The sequence below is a fragment of the Felis catus genome, chromosome F1, assembly GCF_018350175.1.
Source record: "Felis catus isolate Fca126 chromosome F1, F.catus_Fca126_mat1.0, whole genome shotgun sequence".
Classification (NCBI taxonomy): domain Eukaryota; kingdom Metazoa; phylum Chordata; class Mammalia; order Carnivora; family Felidae; genus Felis; species Felis catus.
In genome coordinates, this window is record NC_058384.1 from 31081397 (window position 1) to 31097938 (window position 16542).

A 16542-nucleotide genomic window follows, 5' to 3' on the forward strand; every position below is an offset into this window, starting at 1 on the left:
ACATACTTATGCTAAAAAAAGTACTTGTTGTTTATTTGAAGTTCCAATTTAACTGAAAGTTCTGGTTTTTATCTGGCAACTCTAGCTAGGGTGGCAAACTCAAAAGCCTACAGAAGTCCAGGAGATAAAATACATGAGTAATATGGGCAGGTGTAAGGCAATAGAGGTGACTGAGGACTGTGGCAAAACGAGAGAACACTTATTTCACTCGGGGAATCAGCTCGACTTTGCTCCTGACAATTGTTGCCATGTGAAAATGCAGGCCCGATATTTCCAACTCTTCCAATTTTTCAAGAGAAGTTGCAATTTTGGATAGTTATACGAAATACCCTATTGTTTAGTATAAGTGAATATTTCAATATTTTAAAAAACCTGTGTGGGTCAAGCAAAACATGTCTGCCAGCTGTATCTAGTCTAAGGACCTCTGGTTTTCAACCTCTGTTTTAAGTCCTAAATACCTAGGTTGTTTTTTTTTTTCTCACTATAGTAATATATGCCTGTAAAAAATTCAAACATCAAAACATTAAGGTGAATGTGAAGGTTTTCCTCCCCATTCTTTCCTCAAATCCTATTCCCTTCCCCAGAGAGCCCCTGTCAATAGTCTGGGCACATATGCTAATAACTTTAAAATCTGAGGCCGGGTTAAAGACAGAATCACAAATTCTAGACACATATTCTAGTAGACCTTTGGCATATGTGTACAAGGAGGTATGTGTGTAAGGAAATACGCACAAGGAAGTTTATTGCTGTGAAAAATAAAAAAATATCCTAATTCCCATTTTAGAGAACTACATAAATAAACATGATATATTCATTACAAAATACTAAATAGCAGTTGAACTGGATGAACTAAACGTTTACATATCAAATGCATATATTCTCAAAAACATTGAGTATAGAAAAAACCTAAAACAAAATTACTTTCTCTATTATCTATCAATCAATCAATCAATCAATCAATCATCTATCTAATCCAAGTACAAAAACATGGACCAGATGGAAACCTGTCTAACTCACTGTAATAGTTTTCTATTGTTGCTCTAATTGGCATAAACTTAATAACTTTCAAAAACACCACTCTATCATCTTACAGTTCCCAAGGTCAGAAGTCTACAATGGGTCAGCAAAGCTGTGTTCCTTCTGGAGGCTCTGGGAGAGAATCCTTGCCTGTTCCAGCTTCTAGAGGCTGCCCATATTCCTTGGCTCTTGGCCACATCCCACCAACCTCTGTTTCCATTATCACGTCTTCTCTCTGATCCTCTGGTGATTACACTGGGCTCTAATAAAGACACGGGTGATTACATTGGGCTCAGGTGGGTAATCCAGAACAATCTCTCCATCTCAAAATCCTTAATGTAATTATATCTGCAAATTCCCATTTGCCATGTAAGGTAACATACCCACAGTTTGGCACATGGATACCTTTGGAGGGCCATTATTTAGTCATGATAGTGTTTACCTGAGGAGAGAACGAAGAAAACAGGATTGGGAAGACAAAGAAAACTTCAACTTTGTCTGCCAGGTTTTATTTCTTGGCTTTAAAAAAGTCTTTATGTCAAATTACAATTTTCTGATTATGGATGGTAAGTGTTAGTTATATTATTCCGTATATATATTCCATATCATTTATATATATATATTTCATATATATTTATGGTATATATATGTATTTTTATATTATAAATATATACTTATATATGATTATATATATAATCATATTGATAGATAGATGATTATATATATAATCATATTGATAGATTATATAGATTATATAGATTGATGATTATATATATAATCATATATATATGATTATATATATATATATATATATATATATACATACATATATAATCATATATATATCCCTCTATCAATTTTTTTTCAAAGTTACCAGAGAGAGAGAAATGAGGTTAGGAAGGGAATAGTACATTTTAACCTGCTTTATATCTATGAAAGGTGTGCTGTGCTATTGTGTGATCTATAAGGGAATAATCAGACTTTTTAAGAAAGAATGAAAGAAAGAAAGAAAGAAAGAAAGAAAGAGAAAGAAAGGAAGGAAGGAAGGAAGGAAGGAAGGAAGGAAGGAAGGTGGGAGGGAGGGAAGGAAGGAAGGAGGGAGGGAAGGAAGGAAGGAGGGAGGGAAGGAAGGAAGGAGGGAGGGAAGGAAGGAAGGAGGGAGGGAAGGAAGGAAGGAGGGAGGGAAGGAAGGAAGGAAGGAGGGAGGGAAGGAAGGAAGGAGGGAGGGAGGGAGGGAAGAAAGGGAGGGAGGGAGGATTTTAGATCAGAAGGGACCATAGAGAAAAAACAGCTAGGCCAGAGGTTGTCTAACAGCCACAGGAAGGTCTCACCTGGGGCAGTACTTCAAGGGGATGCCGGGCCCAAGGGTGGGACCTCTAAGGACCCCCTTCTTCTCTTCCACCCTTATCCCTTCCACCCTCCCTTCAACCAAAGCACATATGTTTTTATCTGTTTTTTATGATGGCGTTTCACACAAGATGTCATCATCCAAAAAGATGTTCTGTTATGTCATTATGTACCTCCACACACATGCATGCATGCATTCACACTTACATACATACACACGTATACAGTTTGGAAAACACTAACCCATTCTACCTTTCATCACTGTGTGACTGAGGAGTGTGAATCTGGGAGAGATGAAGTGACTTGAGACTACATAAAAGGTGTTACTATCTCAGTAAATCTCTTTTATTTGTGAGTCAGAGACCAGGCCATTATAAACCCATAGAGGAAAGCCTTAAGATTTTCCAGTAACCGGAACTGTCTTATCTGAAAACGTTTCCTGGAATCATGGATTCCTAGGACAGGGGTGTGGAGACAAGGAAGGAGGGGGTGTTTCTTGAGGAGGAAAGATCCTTTGTTCATCCTCCTCGCTTCCAGATGAACAAAGAAACTGCTGAAAAGAGGGCTATTAGGAAGGGAAGGAGTAGTAATAAATCCTTAAATCTAAAAGAATAGTTTAAAAAATCTGGTTTTCCCAGAGCTCAAGTGGACACAGAGAGATGTTTTTCCCTCTGCCTCCTTTTCTTCTCTCTTGCTTTTGTGAGAGTACGTTTTCCTTATTCTGTCTTTCCAAGCCTGCTTTTTGTCTGTCTCTCTTGTGTTTTACTTTCTTACATATTTATTTGGAGTGAAAGGGACGCAGCTGGAAGTCACTTCTCCCAGGCACGGGGGTGTGTGCGGCGGGGCCTCCATCCCAGAGGAGACTTTCTTTGCCAGTTGTGGCATGAAGTCTGTCCAGAAGTTCAGGGGGTCCACCAACACAGAGGACAGCAGGAGCAGCAACGAATCAGCACAAGAACACCTGCCTGGCGATGTGCTGTGCAGCGCAGAGCAAGGTGTGAAGAGCTCACATCCACCATGGGAGGCGGTCAGGCTCGAGCTTTTGAAAAAATTTTCAATGGCACCTGTCAGATGGCTTGATTTCCAGGTGAATAGTTGTATTAAGGGGTTGACCTCAAGCCAGTTTGTATAGATTAGTTTTGGTTGTAGTTGAGAGAACTAGTAACTAACATTTTTTGGACATATAACTGCTGGCTGCTTGCCATTGTCCTGGGCATTCGCGGACTGTAGTGGGAACTTCATTTCTCTTTCATCCTTGCTAACAGAACCTCTTCAACTCTCAACTTCCATTTCTCTTTCATCCTTGCTAACAGAACCTCTTCAACTCTCAACTTCCATTTCTCTTTCATCCTTGCTAACAGAACCTCAGTTTTGTTCATCAATTCTTTCCTTTTGAGGGTCAGAGGAAAGTGACCTGTCTCCAATTCCAAAGGTAGGTATTAATTGGTCTAAGCCAATTATGATATTTCTATTTCCCTTGACAGTGGCTGGTTTAGGAAAAGTCATGTGATATATTTTCGTCAGAAATCATCCTAACTGATGTTTGTAGGTTAAGTTCACCTAGTCTTCAGCATTGCCCATGAGGTAGCTATCTCCTTTATTTTTTTTTAAATATTTTTTAATGTTTATTTATTTTGGAGAGAGAGAGACAGAGTGTAAGCGGGGGAGGGGCAGAGAGAGCAGGAGACACAGAAGCCGAAGCAGGCTCCAGGCTCAGAGCTGTCAGCACAGAGCCCGCCGCGGGGCCGAACTCACGGACCGCGAGATCATGACCTGAGCCGAAGTCAGATGCTCAACAGACCAAGCCAACCAGGCACCCCTATCTCCTTTTTTATAGGTTAAGAAATGCATTTAAGTTAATACAGTTGATAATCAGCTTAGCCCAAATTCAATCTAGTTGTGACTTCATGAAGAAGATGGGACCAGGCAGGACCCTGAAGGCAAGGTCAGAACTTTGTTCACTGGTCTCTAGTGCAGTGTCTGGCACATGGGAGCCATTTTGAATAAATTAGCCCAGATCCCAGGTTCATTACCCTATGCCACTACTTTAGAAATAACGGGTAACTTCTACTTCCTGCAATATGGTAGGCCAGCTATTCTTAAAAATCCCATCACTACCAAATACCTGAAATATCTAAAAATACGAAAAACATTTTTTAAACTATTAAAACATACTGCCGAGCTGACATTCCTGTGTGTGCTTGCGTGGGTGTGTGCGCACACAGAAAAGGAAAAACTAAAAGGCAAAAAAAATCAAAGCAATAGCAAGTTTAGAGAGGTAAGCGAGTACTAAAGGCAAAAGCACTCTGAGAGAAATCTCTCAGTTTCTGGAAACCACAGAGCCCACACAAGCTGAAGGATCAGATCAGAGACTGCAGCTCAAAGCTGGGCTTCTGAAGGGCAGAGCCGCAGTGCGAGTGGGGTACCCTCCAAAGGGACAGACCAAAGAATCACTTGTCTTGGCTTTTGCTCTCAGTTTGAGAGAAAAAATGTTTCCTTGAGCTGTGAGTCATCACAAACCAGCCCTCAACTCAGGTTTTGGGTCCCAATTCATTCTACTTGCATATTCTGAAGACCTCCAATTGAGAATTACATTTAAATTGATCCTGGGTAGGCCGTGATTCTGAGTGCTTAGAAGAAGCAAATATAGATCCTCTCTGGAGGAAGATACCACCCTTGGCCAGGCCTTGAAAAATTCCATCAGATAAAGATCCAATAAATATAAGCCCATGGTTTTCAAAAACAAATTACGAAACACGCAAGGAAACAAAGTGCCATGAGTGAGAGTCAACAGAAACAACAAACAGAAGAATCGGGTCACAAAGACTTCAGATACTGGAATTATCGAAACAGAAGATAAATTAGATACATTTAGTATCAGTGGAATGAGGAGAAGGAAGAAGTATTGGGGGTAGAAAAAAGGTAAGAGAATGAAGAGGGTGTTAGGCTTGTATTCTTTTTTTAAAAAGCGGGGCGCCTGGGTGGCTCAGTCGGTTAAGTGTCCGACTTCGGCTCAGGTCATGATCTCGCGGATTGTGAGTTTGAGCCCTGCGTCGGGCTTTGTGCTGGCAGCTCAGAGCCTGGAGCCTGTGTCAGATTCTGTGTCTCCTCTCTCTCTGCCCCTCCCCGACTTGTGCTCTGTCTCTCTCTATCAAAAATAAATTAAAAAAAAATTTTTTTAAAAAGCAGAGTTAACATATACTCATTACTCAAATAATACAGTGACATATACATGTTGTAAAGATCCTAGCAATGCAGAATGTAAGGAAATTAGGAATAAGAAAAAAAATTATTAAATGTCTCCAATAGAAAGCCATGCTCTGCTTAGAGCCTACCCTTTAGGATGATCTGATTCTAGCCTTTCATTGCCTTTGATTTATTTTACAATTCTGTAAAGAGTACTGATAGCAAAGCAAAATAATGTTTGTCCATAGACACAGAAGTGAATTCCGTCCAGTGGAGGGACAACGTCCCCCTCTCTCCACCCTAGAAAAGCCAGTTTTGCATCCATTTACAAATTCGTTTCAATATTCCTGATCTATAAATCTGCTGTCCTTTGGATTCCTTGGAACCAATTGTAACATCTGCCTAGTCCTCTCATTAATAATAAGTTTAAGCAATCTTAAAAAAAATTTTTTTAATGTTTATTTTTGAGAGAGAGAGAGTGAGAGAGAGAGTGTGTGGGGCAGGGGCAGAGAGAGAGGGAGACACAGAACTCGAAGCAGGCTCCAGGCTCTGAGCTGTCAGTGCGGAGCCCGAGACACAGAGCTCGAACTCACAAACTGTGAGATCATGACCCGGCCTGAAGTCAGACGCTTAACTGACCGAGCCACCCAGGCACCCCTTAAACAACCTCGAACATGTGTTTGTTTTATATCTCGTCATGATTTTCACCTTTTTTAAAAAGTTGTCCTTATAACAGAATACAATAAAAAATTGAAAGTCTCCTTCTTCCTGAACCCTTGGAAAAACCACTAATGACCTGGTAATCTTGGAGAGCAAGTTGGAGAAGAGGCGGTGACCAGTGAAAGGTCACTCGGCATGCTGCCCCTCTTTCTGGGCAGAGTCCATCCTGGTCCTAGAGGCTGTCCCCAGGGTTAGTGGCTTGCCCAGTTCGCTTTGGTGCAGGACTCCCTGGGTTCAGCTCACGGCTCACCTTCTTGTGCTCAAACTTCCTGTGCTTTGGTGTCCCCTTACGGAAAATGAGGCTAGTCATAAACCCATCTGGTGGGGCTCTTGTAAAGATTAAATGAGTTCATATTTGCAAATCACTTGAAAAAGTGCCTGGCCCATTGGCAAAACCAAGTCCTAAGTAACACTATTATTATCTGCATGACTGAATGGTCTACTTTTGGGCAAGCTTCCATCTAAAACAGTACCAGTGCTCCCCAATAAAGTGGGATTTTCTTAATTTCTCTCTTTGCTATTCCTTTTCACCCGCTCACTGTTTCTGATGAACCCTTGGAAGCGAAACTGGTTGGTGGGGAGACAGAGCAAAGGAGGAGGAGGTGAACGCCGGGAACCATTGGGTCTGACGACGAGCAGAGGAGCTGGAACATCTTTGACATCTAACTTGGGGTAGGAGAGAAAGGAAATGTTGAAAATTTTGTTTGTTTCAAAATATCCTATCAACCTCAGCCCTGTGGTTAGTGAGTTATTCCCACTAGGAAAACACTACAAGCTGAGCAGATTTGTTTTCCCAAGACAGGAGGGGTAACAAACCAGCCACAATTGTCCCCTGGCACTGGTGCACCAGAATATTAAGTTGTTATCTGTATGGTGCCCAGAATACCAAGGGGCAAGCAATATGGTGGGAAAGGTATGGGCTTTGAAGCCAGACAGATCAGTGAGGAAACTCAGGCCGTCACTTGCTGGCTGTGTGACTTTGTGGAAAGCACTTCTTCTCTCTGAGCCTCAGTTTCCCCATCTCTGTAGTAGAGATCATTATAGCTTTCTTTAAGCTTCTGGTGAGGATTAATTTAGGCCCAGCAGTGCCTGGTGGTCAGGCAATGTCAGCATCACTTGTCTTGTCAGGAGGGAGGCCTGGCTTCTTTCAACACCAGTGCCCTCTGGGAAGATGGAAAACCAAACTTTTGCGAGCATCCCTGGCAGCAACTGTTCAGTCATGCAGCTGACCTTCAGGAGTTGAAGGAAACTGAATTTTCCGCAGGAAGAACAGCTGCCAGGTTGTTGGTCAGGGTTCCTGGAGGGTGGGTCACTGAGGATTGGTATCCACTCAGAGGTGGTGGTAGCAGGGGAGCTGGGTGGGGCAGCGACAGGCAGTGGGGAGAGGTTCATTGGCTTCTTCCCTGCTAAAAAATAAACTCCAGGGGGCACCTGGGTGGCTCAGTCAGTTAAGCGTCCGACTCTTGATTTCAGCTCATATAATGATCTCACAGTTCATGAGTTCGAGCCCCACATTGGGCTCTGCACTGGCAGTGCAGAGTCTACTTGGGATTCTCTGTCTCTCCCTCTCTTTCCGCTCCTCCTGCCCTCTCTCTCAAAATAAAAATTAAAAAAAAAAAAAAAAAAAAAAAAAAAAACAACTCCTGTCCATTTTCAGAAGCAGATCCCACCTCAACACCCCGGCAGGAATCCCCTACCTGTCCAGGTGAGGAGGAAGCCCTCAAAGGGGAAATCTCCCCCGTTGCTCTTGGGGCCAACCAGCACAAGATACGGCCAATCTTTACCAAGAGCTTTCTACCCACAAGATATTCTAACAGGGGATATTGGGAACAGGGGTGGGGAGAGGGGCAGCTCAGAAAGAAGTCAGTTTCAGTTTCTTTGCTGTTGTCTCTTTGTTATTCACATTATGACTTTTCTTGCTTTGGGGCTCTTGTCGACATTTTGCCTTTATTCTGATCATTGATGCCTCTTTCCCTGTTTCCAAGATCACACCCACTTCCCCCATCTCAGTGTCAGATGTGCAGCAGAGAATCCAGGAGAATCCACTGCAGAGAATCCACTGCCATGTGGGCTCCTCACCTGCCTTATTACTCTTTACATCCCCAGCACTTAGCACAGCACCTGGCACCAAGATGGTCCTCAGTCATGGGTGCTGAACCAGTGGAGTGGCTTGTTACTGGGCTGGAAGTGAGATTCACTTAGAGAGGGGTAGCTCTGTTAAGGTATCTCTAAAAGGCAGCTCTGTCCATCTCTGGCTTGACTGGGCAGGTGGCAAACAAGAGGTGGTTTCCAGCTTTCCAGCTTCTCCCCCAGGCAATACATAACACTTGAGATTTGGAACCTGAAACCTGAATTCAAGAGACAGACCTTCCACTTAATAACTGCACGAACCTTGGCCCATTTACTTAAGCCCTTTGAACTTCAGTTTGTTTATTTACTTTTTTTCCAGGAAAATATAAGATTTTCTTTTCCTACTTCATAATCAGAGAATTTGTGACAATTACACAAATAAGGTTTATGAAAATGTTCTATAAAGAAATATATGAGTGACAGCTATTATTTTTTATAAAATGATTCCACTAGTGGGCTCTAAGTGTTGTGGTTCAAAGGTATTGGAAACCAACCATACGCCAGGGGTTTCAATAAGTACATAACCGAGAGGTGAAAAGAACACTATGAAGGCGCCCAAAGAAATGAGCCATTCACGGACCGCACCCAATCTGGGGGTGTCCTGGGTGTTTCTGTTGCTAACTTGCCATGTAGTCTTTCATCCTGTGGAGTCTGAAGCTGTAAATAACACCCAAGTCATTCTCATTTTGCTTCAGGACACCCCCAGGCTGAGTCTGTGAATGGCTTCTTTCTTTGTACTAGTTCTGGCCACCATCTTGGAGAATAAAAATCTTCCTTGACTTAGGATGGGGTTACACCTCAATAAACCCATTGTAAGTTGAAAACATCGTAAGTTGAAAATGCATTTAATGCACCTAACCTACTGGACATCATCACTTAGCCTAGCCTACCTTAAACATGCCCAGAAGGCTTCCATTAGCCTACAATTGGGCAACATCATCTAACACAAAGCCTATTTTATAATAAAGTGTTTAAGGTTTCATGTAACTGATTGAGTAGTGTACTGAAAGTGAAGAAGAGCATGGTTGTGTGGGTACAGAATGGTTGAAAGTGTATCGGTTGTTTACTTCCGTGATTATGGCTGATGTTAGCATCACAAGAGAGTATCATACTGAATATCGCTAGACTGGGGAAAAGATCAAAATTCAAAGTATGATTTCTACTGAATGCTTATCACTTTCTCATTATCATAGAGTAGAAAAATCCTAAGGTGAACCATCTTTTTTTTCTTTTTACAGTTTATTTGAGAGAAAGAGCATGCATGCAAGAGAGCATGAGTGAGGAGGGGCAGAGAGAGAGAGAGGGAGAGAGAGAATCCCAAGCAGGCTCTACTCTGTCAACACAGAGCCCGATGCAGGGCTCAAGCTCATGATCTGTGAGATCATGACCTGAGCCGAAACCAAGAGTCAAACACACAACCACCTGAGCCTCCCAGACGCCCCCTAAGTTGAACCATCTTAAGTCGAGGACCATCTGTATTGAGAAATAACCAAGTATAATCTCAGCTGAAGCCACCTGTGGATCGTAGACACTGCATGATTTCAAGTATCAGTGTCCATCTAACAGTAGGTATCACAGGAGGAAAAATTAATAGACAAACAAGAATTTTGATATTTCCCTCCTCTCCCACCTCAAACCAGATGCTACAGATAAGCCAGCTCCTTGGCTGATAGCCAGCCCTGCTGATTTCTGGCATTCACCTCCTTCTTCTTAGCTCTGTTTCGCCCCCTCATACAGTTCTGCTCCCAGGAGTCCGCCAGAAACAGTGGGTGAGGGAAAAGGATTAGCAAAGAGAAAAATTAAGAAACTACCACTTTCATTAGGAAGTAGTGCCTTGTTTTAGATTGGCATTTGCCTGAAAATAGACCATTCAGTCGTGCAGACAATAATAAATTATATGTAAACACCAAACACCCACGCACATTTTTTGAACATGTAAATATTCGTGTGACCCATGTGGATTTGGAGATGGTGTGACAACACCCTAAGTACAGCTTAATGGTTAAGAACTAGGGATTGAGCACAAGCTCTACTGATTACTAGCTACCCGACCTCAGGCAAGCTACATGACCTTTTCTATGATTCAGTTTCCTCCTCTATAAAATGGGAATAACATAGTATTCACCTCACGGACCAGTGGTGAGGATTGAGTGAAACACTATAGACTCTCCTTTACAGCAGCCTGGAAGGAAACAGTGACCCTAATAAGACCCTTTTTCTTCTCTGCTTTCCTCTCTCCTTGTCAAAGACTTATCTTCCCCTCTCCCACAGGAGCACCTGATTCAATGCAGACTTCCTCCTTCAAGGCATCTAGCCCAAAGGACTTGCCCTCCCCTCCTTGTGGGGGGGGGGGGGGAGCTATGTTCTTGGCTTTGAGACAGATTCTTAAATTGTCTTCTGCAGTTGCAAGTGACTCAGCGTTGCTTAGAGATTTAATTAACCAGCAATAGGAGGCTTGAAAGAAGCAAACCTCTGGGGACTTTTGCTCTTCTTTGGTTGGCTGTGAGCAGAGGGAGAATGGAACAAAAAGGAACCTTCCAGAACTTCACTGTCCAATATGGTAGCCACAGTAGCTATTGGGCACTTGAAATGTGATTGTCCAAATCAAGATGTGCTGTAAGCATAAAATACGTACCAGATTTTGAAGATTTGTATGAAACAAGAAGGTAAATTTCTCAATAATTTTTATATGTATTACAAATTTTTATGTATCTGCTTTACTTATGTTAACGTGGCTACTAGACAATTTTAAATGATCTATGTGGCTCCTGAATGGTGCTGTTCGTGATTTAATAATGGCTAATAGCATGCCTGCATTTTTAAAAAGTGACTTTAATGTAGATCTCCTTTTACCTTTATGAAGTAGGTATTATTATAACAAATTTTCAGATAAGGGCAGCAAGACCACAATCCATTCTGTGTTTGGACAATCGGTAGACTTGCTTGGCTGGAGCAGATCCAAGCTAGGGGAGAATCAGGCGGAAGAACACTGACTTGGGAATCAAACCTGGCTTCCCATCCTTGTTGTAGCATTAAACAGCGTGTGACTTCCAGCAAATTACTGCCCCTCTCTTGGCCTCACGTTTTACTTAAAAAATAAAGAGGGGTGCCTGGGTGGCTCAGTCAGTTGAGCGTCCAACTTCGGCTCAGGTCATGATCTCGCAGTTTGTGAGTCCCAGCCCCATGTCGGGCTCTTTGCTGATAGCTCAGAGCCTGGAGGCTGCTTCCGCTTCTGTGTCTCTCTCTCTCTGCCCCTAGCCCACTCGCATTCTGTCTCTGTCTCTCTCAAAAATAAATTAAAAAATTAAAAAACAAATAAAGAGATTGGCTAAATTAGAATTCAAGAGTGGGAGGCTAGTGGCTTATGGGCCAGATAGAGCCACAGATTCGTTTGTGTGCTTTGACCAACAAAGCCTTATAGGATTTATTTATTTATTTACATACTCTTAGGTAGGGGCCGGGGCTCTGACCGTTCACCTTGGACTCACACTCCACCACTTCACACACTTTCATTACCTGCCTCAAAACCCAGGAGGCGTTTGAGTTTGCAACCCTTGGCTGCAAATGCTAAACTTTCAGGTGGAAGGACTCCGTGGAAGGGCTGCTGACTCTTCCTTTGGTCCATGCTAATGTCAACCATTCTTAGAACTGGGCGGTCTCAAGTAGTGGGCACCAGTCTACTCCAGGCCAAATTCTGGTCTCTCCTAGTTTTTATTTTTGTTTTTGTCTTTTTAATGATGTTACCATCTTGAATTTCTAACAAAAACAACATTATATCTTCTTGTAGAATCATAAATATTAACCTAGAAGGAAACTTAAAAATAATCTATTCAGGGCAAACCTTTCATTTTGTAGAGGAGGAAATCAAAAGAAATTGAAGGCATATTGTGCTTTTATACTTGCATGTGTCAATGACTTCATCATCTGTCTTGGCAAATACGATAAAAAGTATGATGAAATATAATTATTTTTAATTCAAATATTATGCAATTCCTTTACATGAAATCAAGGTAGAATTTTCTTCTTCTTCTTCTTCCCTTTCTCCTTCTTTTTAAAATAAAAATTCAATGGGATGGCTGGCTAGCAAAAGAAATAGTCTAGAACTGTTTCCCTTCCCTTGTGATTATGCTATACAAAACTTGCAACAACAACAACAAAATAGGTAAATGTAACCCATGCAACGCAAGTAAAGAGCTAAAGGATTTTAAAGCACTGAAAGAAGCCTTTTTACAGGAATAATAGCAATTTGGATGTGAGCTACTGCTTTTGCATATTAAACACGAGTCTTTGTCTCTTTCACCTCAGTAGTGTGAGAAAGCAAAATCTGATTTGATGGGGGATTAGGAAAAGACCATAAATAAAAGGGTGTGTTGTTTCCTGAGGGACAACCTTCCTAATGGCATTCTGCCCAGAAGCCCTTTCTTTTTGGCTGACCCACGTGACCAGGATACGTTGACTAACCAGACTGAGACCCAAAAGGGTCAAGGAGAGACCACAAAGTTGATCAATGCCTCCAGGGTCCAGACTTGAGCCAGTCCTGACTCTGAGACCAGACTGGTCAGTGTTGCTGTTGAATAAACACAGTCATGAAAACTCTACACGTGATCTCTGTTTGGAGAAGCTCGAAGTCAGTGATGGAGGAGACCTTCCCCAAGGTTAGCTAGTCATAGGCAACACAGGAGTATCTGAAAGAACGATCACTCCTCAATGCTACTCACAGGCATCTCTTGCCAGGAGAGAAGTCTCATCTTGGGTACATGGTGGGTACATGGCTGGGTTCAGGCCAAGAGTATCTCCTTGTATTCCTCTACCCTCAGGAAGCCAACATTCAAAAAGGGGAAAAGACAAATCTGTTTTTCGTCCACAGAAATATAAAAAGGTAAATGCTGGAGGTTGTCTTAGGGATTCAAGGAGAGGTGGAAAGAAAAAAGAGCCTTTGCAAATGGCAAAAGCCAATCCAACCAACTTAAGTTGAGGAAAAGATGGAAATCAATAGTAAATGGTTTGGGGAGATAAAGGTCTTCTCAATACTCCATGTTCTTTTCTCCTTTGTTTATATACTTTCCTCTAGCAACAGGACCTTAATTCACCTGTTTCTCCAACAACCTACCCATCTTTCAAGGTAACTCAGGAATCCCACTTCTCCTAAGAAGCTTCCTCTAACCCTCCAATCCACAGAGTTTCTGCATTTACTATCTGTACCATTCATTTGCCTCTTAAAGATGGCCTTGAGCTGCCTTTTTACTACATTTATATACATGCACCTCACCTTCCTGACTTGACTGTAGACCCTTCACAGGCAGGGTGAAGTGTGAGTAACAATGTCTAGCTGAGCCGAGCATAGAACTCTCGAGAGGACACCAGGGCAACAGGCTCTCTATCAGCCATGGTCCAGGGCCTCCCTGCTTCTGCTTCCCAGCATGCCCTGGGACACTGCACTTCACTGACTCCATACCTGGTTCCCTTTTTTGTGGCCAGACAGGAACCACATTCATCTGTCCTGTTTTTTCCCTTACCAGAAGGCCAAAAAAGTGATGTGTATCTTTTTATTCAAGAGATAAGGTATCAGGGAAACAGAAAGTACTATCAGCTGTTTAGAGAGGTTTATGAGAGCAATTACCATTATCCAGATTACTAAGATTTTCTTAGAAAACCAAACCTTTTCCTGTTGAATAGAGGTGGACCATTAAAAAAAAAGGAAGCAAAGAAAAACTCTCCACAGCTTCCTTCTGGAGGTGTTACCAGGCATCTGAGGACTTAAAAAGCAAAAACATGCAATCCAGGCTGAACCATGCATTTACATGCTTAAGATGATAAGTTTTATGTTATGTGCATTTTTACCACAATTAAAAACTTTTTTTAAAAAGTGCAGTCTGATGGGGCACCTTGTTGGCTCTGTCAGTGAAGCATCTGACTTTGGCTCAGGTCATGATCTCATGGTTTGTGAGTTTGAGCCCCGCCTTAGGCTTTGCACTGACAGTGCAGAGCCTGCTTGGGATTCTCTCTTCTCTGCCTTTCCCCCACTCTGTTTCTCAAAATAAATAAACTTAAGAAAAAAAAAAAAGCACAGTCTGGGGCCACCTGAATGGCTCAGTCAGTTGAGTGTCTGGACTCTTTGATTTCAGCTCAGGTCATGATTCCAGGGTCGTGGGATCGAGCCCTGCGTTGGCTTCCATGTTAAGTGTGGAGACTGCCTGGGATTCTCTCTCTCTCTCTCTCTGCCCCTTGCTCCCCACCCCACAAACACCCATGCACACACTCTCTCTCCTTCTCTCTCTCTCTCTAAAATAAAATAAATAAACTTTAAGGTTCAGTCTGTATACAATACCAAGCATTAAAATAAGAGTAGCAAGTTGAAAATGGAAAATGGGAGAGTACAAACTTAGGGTGGAAGATGGGTTAAGCTATTTTAGCCTAATGGAAGGATGAGGGCAGTCAATAACTCTGCTATACCACAAGTTAGGTGAGGAGGAAAATAACCACTAACATTAACTATGATATAGAGTTAGGCATTTGTTAAGAAATCGAAATTGAACTTGGAATTCAAATGGGATTGAATGCATAACTAAGTGCTAGATTCATTAGGTGTCTGTTTTTATTTATAATTTTCTGCCTTTGAAAAGAATCTGAGGTGGAGCTGAGAACGTTAATAATATTACACAGTTGAACACGTGACTTCATTCTTTTCCCTCTAAGTTAAAAGTCAGAACGTGCCAAGAACATGAAATTCCAGCCGTCCAAGTGAGGTAAGGAACAAAGGAAGGAAATGGCCACTTGGGCCGGGTGTCTTTGATGGGCGCATCTGCAGGGAAAGTTGAACACTGGAGACAGACCCTCCCGCCCCAAATATTTTTTCAAAAGCCTCCCCATTGTTGCAGTCTCCCTCAAACATATCTGACTTCAGAACATTTTTTATATATAAGATACTGAGAAAAATACCAGTAGGAGCTCATCAATTACATCATAATAATGATAGTAGCTAGCATTTGCTGATACTTAACATGCCAACACCGTTCTAAACATTTTATACTGACATTTACCCTCAGAGCAACCTACAAGGTAGGTATTGTTAGTATCTCCCATTTTACAGATAAGGAAACAGAGGCACAGCCAGGGGTGGAGTGAATTGTTCAAGGTCACAGAGCTAGTAAGGGGTAATGTCAGGATTTGAGTCAAGGTAGTTAGTTGGACTCTATAAAGCCGACATGGGCCTCACCCACCATTGAGGACTAAAAGGCTGTGTCTACCCCCATTCCCAAAATGTCTATGTTGAAGCTCTAACTCCAATGATGGTATTTGGAGATGGGGTCTTTGGGAGGCAAAGGTTTAGATAAAGTCATAAGGGTGGGGTCCTCATGATGGCATTAGTGCCCCATGATGGGATTAGCACCCTTATTAATAGAAGACGCAGGAGAACTCTTCTGTCTCTGTCTGCCTTTCTCTGTCTGTCTCTCTCCTCTTTGTGTGTACAGGGAAGAGGTCATGTAAGCACACACTAAGATGGAGGTAAACTACAAACCAAGAAAAGAGGCCTCAGATCGAAACCTACCCTGTCAGCACCTTGATCTTGGACTTCAGCCTCTGGAACCACGAGAAATGAATTTCTGATGCTTAAGGCACTGGTTTATGGTGTTTGTTATGGTGGCTCAAACAGACTAAGACAAACACTATACCACATCCTCCTGCTCAGCACAGAATTGTAGGGAATGGGTGTGTAAATGTTTAGGCCACGATAAACACTAAACACTACAATGAATGCTGAAATAATACACAAGATGCCTAATGAGAGATGATTGCTGATTGATCAGTGTTGTTACCTCCTCTCAGCTCCCACTGAGCACAGGCACGCAGTGTCTTGCCTGCCCATGGGGCTCACTTGGACACAACATTTCTAAAGTCAAGTGGACACTATAGGAAAAAAACCATGCAAGTATGTTCAATATGTTAAAAAAAATAAAACTTTCTTTTAGAATACCTTTAGATTGACATAAAAATTGCAAAAGTAGTACAGAGAGTTCCTGTGTACCCCATATGCTGGTATGGTACATTTGTTACAATTAATGAACCAATATTGATACATTGTTATTAACCAATGTCCATTCTTACTTCGGATTTCCTTAGTTTTTATCAAGTGTCCTTTTT

General features: G+C 42.0%; 1 long non-coding RNA gene across 2 annotated transcripts in view; it reads right to left on the bottom strand.

Annotated features, from left to right (window-relative positions):
* Nucleotides 1-16542, bottom strand: part of LOC111558427 — a 58484-nt gene that overhangs the window by 27269 nt on the left and 14673 nt on the right. The window lies entirely within an intron of this gene.